This window comes from Leuciscus leuciscus (assembly GCF_965113295.1).
Source record: "Leuciscus leuciscus genome assembly, chromosome: 6".
NCBI classification, from domain to species: Eukaryota; Metazoa; Chordata; class Actinopteri; order Cypriniformes; family Leuciscidae; genus Leuciscus; species Leuciscus leuciscus.
This window is the reverse complement of record NC_138730.1, coordinates 13,518,961-13,526,613: the sequence shown is the minus strand read 5'-3', so window position 1 is coordinate 13,526,613 and position 7,653 is coordinate 13,518,961. Positions and strand designations below refer to the sequence as shown.

General features: G+C 46.5%; 1 long non-coding RNA gene across 1 annotated transcript; it reads right to left on the bottom strand.

The window, feature by feature from the left end:
- Positions 1–468: 468 nt before the first annotated feature.
- Positions 469–1,347, bottom strand: LOC309501291. The gene is made up of 3 exons (XR_014206853.1): positions 1,211–1,347; positions 990–1,134; positions 469–676 (listed from the first exon to the last, which is right to left on the bottom strand). It is a non-coding gene; the product is annotated as an uncharacterized lncRNA (long non-coding RNA).
- Positions 1,348–7,653: the final 6,306 nt, after the last annotated feature.

The window sequence follows — 7,653 nt, the reverse complement described above, 5'->3', positions numbered from 1 at the left end:
GCATGCCACCTTCCACTTCTTGTGCGCCCGTGTGAATTTGTCACGGGCACTTTTCCAGTCCGCTTTCACTTTGTCAACACTTTTTCCCATTGCGGTTGCAATCTCCCTCCAGGCATTATCCAACGCTATTTTATTTGCGTGTAACTGAGACGAACTATCATACAAATGCGGACGTATTCGCACAAGCTCGCACAGTTTTTCCTCTTCGCCCGCCATTGTATTCAAACTGTCTTCTTCTGTAATATGAAATAATGTACAATACTTGCAGTATCGCCCCCACCAACAACGCGTAGTATTGCATGCAATGGTGCGTCGCATATCAAAAACTGGGATGACACATTTTGCTACGCTTAGACGCATAATGGCGGCCGAAGCGCAGCGACGCGTAGCCTTGCGGGCGCGTACGCGTATCGATGCGTTGACTCTGTAAGAGCCCTAAATCATAAACAAAACAGCAGGGCCTAGACGTCAGAGGTCCACATGTATAGGACTCCAAACAGAAAGATCTGCCAAGTAAACACACACAAAAAAAGAAAACATAAATACCAAACAAACAATATTAGTATTTGGAATACAAATCCAAATAAACCCCCTACGATGTCAATCCTATAAATCATCATAATCATTCAAACTACATAATTGGTAGGTTCGGCTCATTGCTGACACACACACATACCTCTGATAAAATCCAAAAGTGGAATATAAACTGGGTATTACAGCTCGTTGCTATGGGTTAAACACGGCATCCAGCGCTCGACACTAACCCCATTCAAACGCTCACGCGCTCTCACTCTTGCATCCAGGACTTCCTACCTGCGTGTAACAGAATCAACCATGTAAACAAACTAAACGTCTTTATATATTACAACACAATACCGCACTCACACCCAACACACACACACGCACTCACACCCAACACACACACACACACACACACACACACACACACACACACACACACACACACACACACACACACACACACACACACACATACCTCTGATGTACTCCAAAAGTGAATTATAAACTGGGTAATACAGCTCGTTGCTATGGGTTAAACACAGCATCCAGCGCTCGACACTAACCCAATTCAAACGCCCACGTGCTCTCACTCTTGCATCAAGGACTTTCTACCTGCGTTTAACACAAATTCAATAATATAAATAGACTAAACATCTTTATGTATTACAACAAAATACCACACTCACACCTCGCTATGGCGCTTCGGGGTCACAATACCGGAAGGAGACGGAAAAGGTCAGAACGTCAGGAGGTTGTACCGTCTACTGACTGTTGCGCTATTTATAGTGAAATAAACACACGCCCACCCCGTACAGAATCCTCATTCACTCGGTCACAATCCATCCCCACCCTCTGTGTCGACGCCCCGTCGGCAAAATAAATAAAACTAAACGCCCAAAAAAAAAAAAACACAAAGTAAAAACTAACCCAATAACTTAAAATAACCTAAATCCAGGGTCTAAAAACACTTGTCACCCCCTCACTATGACCAGAGAAAGTCGCAGCCCCATTTGCACTAGTCCCCACAGCCCTAGGCAAGCGATGAAGATTGGAGTGTGTCCCTGCGGTTTCTCTTGCAGACCTGCGTGGGAAATTTACTCCACTACCCGATGCCTCTTGCCGGTCATCAGAATGTAATAGTCCAGCTACAGACTCTGCACGGCCAGGGGGAGACACAGCTGGGACTGGCACGGTAGCCGGTGGAGTCTCTTCTGGCAGTGGGACACAAATCCATTGTCCATCCTCCATTTCTTCTTCTCTTCCGATATTCTCAGATTGCAAAGACTCAGGGCCCATACATGGAGAAGGATACAAGGGCAAAACATCAGGCACAGGTTTCAACATAGTACGATGTATCCTTTTTACCAGTGTACGTTTATCTGGAGGGGCTATAGAATAAACAACTCCTCCTTCCGTGGGTGCTTGAATTATTGTGTACTTTGTCGGACTCCAGACATCTTGTATTTTATTTCTACCTCGATTACTGCAGTCTCTTCGATAAACTAACTGACCTTCTTTCAGGTGGCGGCTATAACCCTTCCGATCATGCCTCTCTTTCCTCAACTGTGCTGCCGCTTGAATTCTCTCCTGCGCACCATCAAAGGCCACTTGCAATGGCTCCCGATGTTCCTCCATTCAGTCCATTACGGTCCCTGCTGTCGACTGTGGCAAATTAGGTTCTTGGCCAAACATTACAAAAATGTTGTCTGATGTATAGTGGTATTATAAGAGAACAATAATTGAGGCAAATACTTAGGCCAGTCAACTTTAGCAGACTTTGGAAGCGTACAAAGGAGGCTGTGCAGTGTTCGGTTAAACCTTTCGCATTGGCCGTTGCCTTGAGGACGATAGGGCGTTGTGCGGGTCTTCTGTATCCCATACAGGTCACAAAGTTGTTGTATCAATGCCCCTTCAAAGCTCCGACCCTGGTCCGAGTGGATACGAGCTGGAACTCCAAACCGGCAAAACCATTCCTTCACCAGGACATTTGCTACCGTGGAAGCCCTTTGATCATAAGTTGGAACTGCCTGCGTAAATTTGGAGAAAACATCAGTCATTATTAGTACTTGCTCCTTCCCATCCTTTGAACGCTCCAGGAAAGTAAAATCAATTGCTAGAATTTGATTTGGTCTTGCAGCAATCAAGTGTCCCATTGGTGCCTTCACCGGAGGATGTGCTGGTTTAGCCAACGTGCAACGTTCACATTCTTCACACCACTTCTTAACTGCTTTATACATCCCAGGCCAGTAACACCTTGAACGTACCAGCTCAGTTGTCCTCTCAATACCTTGGTGACCATGCCCCTGATGTAACTGCTGTAACACCTCCTCCTGTAGAGATTCTGGCAATACCAATTGTAGCACCTCCTCTCCGCCATCAGGACGAGAAGTCCTACGGTACAGTACCCCCTCTCTCTCCTCCAAACGCTCCCATTGTCGCACTAATTCCAATACAGACTTACTCAATGCTTGTCGTTCCATGTGATCTGGCCTTTGTTTGTTTTGCCAAAATGGAGAAAAGGCACCAATTATTGGGTCATCTTGTTGAAGTTTAGCAAGATCGTTCATGGCATAGGCTGGTAAGACAGATATCTCTGACTGGCAAGCAATGACTGGTGTCTGACCTATAGCCTGCTCCAACCGTACTGGAACCGAAGTTCCTGGGAGAACCTGATCCACCGGAGAGTGTTGTCTTGACAAGGAATCTGCGTTTCTATTGGCCCGCCCTGGTCGATACCGGATGGTATAGTCAAACGCTTCTAACTCGGCTGCCCACCGTAATTCTGTTGCACCAAGTTTTGCGGTGCTCAAATGACTCAAAGGGTTGTTATCAGTCCAAACAATGCACTTATGGCCCAGCAAATATTCTCGAAATTTCCCCGCCATTGCCCATTTCAGAGCAAGAAACTCAAGCTTCATAGAACTATAGTTTGGCATCCTCTTCTCAGTTCGACTCAGTGTTCTACTTGCATACGCCAGAGGCCTCACTTTCCCTTCCTGTTCCTGTGACAACACTGCTCCAAGTCCGTTCTGGCAGGCATCCACTTCCAAAATAAAAGGCAATGAAAAATTAGCATAAGCCAACACAGGAGTAGTGGTCAGACGCGCCTTTAGATCCTGAAAACTCTTCTCACAAGCTTCAGTCCAAGCACTGCTCACGGGTCTCCGCGCACCCTTTTTATCCTTACTCCCGCCCAGTTCTCCGATCAGATGATACAAGGGAGAAGTCCAATGATACACCACTGAGAAGTCTTTAACAAATCGTCTGTAATAACTAGAGAACCCCAAAAAGGATCTTAGCGCTGCTATATCCGTTGGTCGAGGCCAGTTGGCTACAACAACAATCTTCTCAGGGTCAGTAGAAACCCCCTTATTGGATATCACATGTCCCAGGTATTTTACCTCAGTCTTGAAAAAACAGCACTTCTCTAACTTTACCTTAAGACCCTCTTGGTGAAGCCGGCTCAAAACCTGGTCCAAACGTTCCAAATGTTGGTCTATAGAACTGGAAAATACGATCACATCATCAAGGTAAAGCAACAGAGTTTGGAAGTGCTGAGACCCATACATGCGCTCCATGAGTCGCTGAAATGTACTCGGTGCATTACATAACCCAAAAGGCATACGATTAAATTCGAAGAGCCCAAAAGGGGTACAAAAAGCAGTCTTGCATTTATCCTTCTCTTCAACAGGCACCTGATTGTAACCGCTTGCCAGATCTAGAGTTGAAAACCAGCGGGCACCTGAAAGGGCATCAAGGGACTCCTCAATGCGAGGGAGGGGAAAAGCATCTCTCCGAGTCTTGCGATTGAGCTGGCGATAATCCACACACAACCGCAAGGCACCATCTTTTTTCTTCACCAGGACTATTGGTGACGCATAGGGGCTGCAACTCTCCCTTATTACCTGACTTTCCAAAAGCTGATTTATATGTGCCTTCACAACATCATATTCAGGTATAGGTGGAATGCGCCTATACCTTTGTCGTACAGGCGCCTCATCAGTTAAGGGGATCTCATGACTAATGAGGGTAGTACAACCTAGATCTCCCTCATGGGTGGCAAACACTGACTGATACTTTGTCAATAGAAAAATTACTTTACTCTGCTCTGACTCAGAGAAGGCGGACAAGTCAACTGACTGTATCAGCTGTTGTACTTTATCAACTTGCCCTTGTGGCATACTAACTGTTGCCTGAACTTCCCTCACCCCAATGGAAAAGGAACCTCCTCAACTCCTGAAGGTAAGCTAACTATTTGTCCTGGCTTTAACGTCCCCAAGGCGCAGCGTGAAGGGACACGAGCATCAATACTACTAACGTTAATCACAGGAACATAAGCAGTACCCTTAAACGTCTGTACTATAGCAGGAACCACTAGTAGTCCAGCAGGGAGCATAACATTAGAAAATGGCTCAAAAACAACAGTCTTAAACCGGTCAGTAAGGTGCTGAGAGCAGGTAGTTGCCACTAATTTCATGGCGCCCCCTGGTAAGTGGACAGGGTACATACCCCTAACTCTTGCAATCCCGGTGCTGGGCCTACCCGACGAAGGAGTATTATGACAAAACTGGAAAGCCTGTTGCCACTCCTTAGGGGCCTGCTGGACACATGGGAGGCTGAAAAGAGAAGCACCATGCTGACTGAACAACAAGTCGTAACACTCGCCAATAATGTTCATTCCCAGAACACCTGGAATATTTGTTTTTGACCATAAGCCAGGGGTGTCCTTTACCACAAGGATCCCCTTCTTTGGTATAAATTTTCCCAAAACCTCAACATTCACTTCTGCATAACCAAAATAGGGTATATCAAGCCCATTAGCGGCTTTGAGTTGTAACCAATTACAAGAATGCAGTTGTTCACTAAAATGTTGGGAAAAAAAAACGTTCTGTTACCGTGGACACCATTGATCCAGTATCCAAAAGGCATGGTACCCTGACCCCCCCCCCCCCCCCCCCCCCCCCCATAAGCACAATAACGGACGGGCATGGCCCTACAAATTTTGGCACATTGAGGCGGCTTACATCATTAGGATTACTTGAGTCAAAGTTGTCCCCTCCTGAACCGTGACTCAACGACTCAGAGGGAGTAAGTTTTCCGACGGCTGCTGCTGGGATCCTACCCCCTGTCTGAAATGAGACTGTGATCGAGGTTCAACACGTTCATTGTCACAGTGGCTAGCAAAATGGCCAGGCTTTTGACAACGCCTACATACAACTTGGTTATGATGCATAGGGGGCCGTTTGGGAGAATTACGTAAATGGGAGAGCTGTTCTCCCTGCTGATTTAACTGTTCTTGTTGTCGTTTTAACAGTTATTTTATTTCAGCAATTTCAGCCGAATAACTACCTATTCTAGAGATGTTCGATGTAGTGGATACATGCGTAGCACACAATGAAGGCACAGAATAACTTCGTGCCCGCCCCTCTACAGACATACCTTCCCGCTCCCAACGAATAGCCTCTTTACGAATATCTACATTTACATTTACATTTAGTCATTTAGCAGACGCCCTTATCCAAAGCGACTTACAAATTAGGACTAAATTCAGCGAGTCATCATAAAGAGGCAAAAGCAACAACAACGCAGGAAGTGCTCAAAATACGAAGTTCAGGTATTATTCAGAGTAGCATAAGCCTGATAAGTGATGTTTCAAAGGGAAAGGAACAATTTTTTTTTTTCTTTTTTTTTTTCTATAAGGTTAAGTGCTCACGGAAGAGATTGGTTTTCAGCTGTTTTTTGAATGTTGTCAGGGATTCTGCATTCCGGATGAGGGTGGGGAGAGCGTTCCACCAGCATGGAACTGTAAATGAGAATGTTCTGGAAAGTGATTTTGTGGCTTTCTGTGATGGAACCACGAGACGTCGCTCGTTGACCGATCTTAGGTGTCTGGTAGGGATGTAGACTCGTAGGAGTGAGTGAAAGTAGGAGGGAGCTGAGCCTGTGATAGTTCTGTAAGCAAGCGTCAGTGCCTTGAACTTGATGCGAGCAGCTAGAGGTAGCCAGTGCAGAGAGATGAACAGAGGAGTGACGTGGGCCCTCTTGGGCTCGTTGAAGACAAGACGAGCTGCAGCATTCTGGATCATCTGTAGGGGTTTGGTCGCACATGCTGGGAGTCCAGCCAGAAGGGCATTGCAGTAGTCAAGCCTAGAGATGACCAGGGCCTGGACGATAAGTTGTGTTGCATGCTCAGTTAGGAAAGGCCTGATCTTCCTGATGTTGTGCAGTGCAAACCTGCATGATCGAGCTGTCTTTGAAATGTGATCTGTGAAGGTCAGCTGGTCATCAAACGTTACTCCAAGATTTCTGACCGATCTTGATGGGGTGAGTAATGATGACTCTAGCTGGATGGTGAAGTCGTGCTGTAGAGATGCATTGGCAGGGAGGACGAGAAGCTCAGTCTTTGCCAGGTTGAGCTGCAGGTGATGTTCCTTCATCCATGTGGAGATGTCCGCCAGACAGCTTGAGACCCGTGCAGCTACTGTGGGATCATCTGGTTGAAAGGAGAGGAAGAGCTGTGTGTCATCAGCATAGCAGTGGTAGGAAAAACCGTGTGCCTGTATGATGTGTCCCAGTGATGTGGTGTAGATGGAGAAGAGGAGGGGACCAAGAACTGAACCCTGGGGAACCCCTGTGGTCAGCTGATGTGCTCTGGATACCTCGCCTCTCCATGCGACCTGTGAGATAGGACTCAAACCAGTGGAGTGAAGTTCCTGTGATGCCCAGTGATGAGAGGGTGGACAGAAGGATCTGATGATTCACCGTGTCGAAGGCAGCAGACAGATCCAGGAGAATGAGGACTGAAGATTTGGAAGCAGCTTTTGCGATCCGTAGGGCTTCTGTGACTGACAGTAATGCAGTCTCAGTTGAATGTCCTTTCTTGAAGCCAGATTGGTTGACATCCAGCTGGTTGTTTAGAGACAAGAAGGATGTTAGTTGGTTGAAGACAGCTCTTTCAAGTGTCTTCGCAATGAATGGTAGGAGAGAGATAGGTCTGTAATTCTCTACCAATGATGTGTTTAGCGTTGGTTTTTTGAGCAGTGGAGTAACCCGAGCCTGCTTGAATGCTGTAGGGAAGGTGCCAGTGTGGAGGGATGAGTTGATGATGTGTGTGAGTGATGGTAGAAGTGT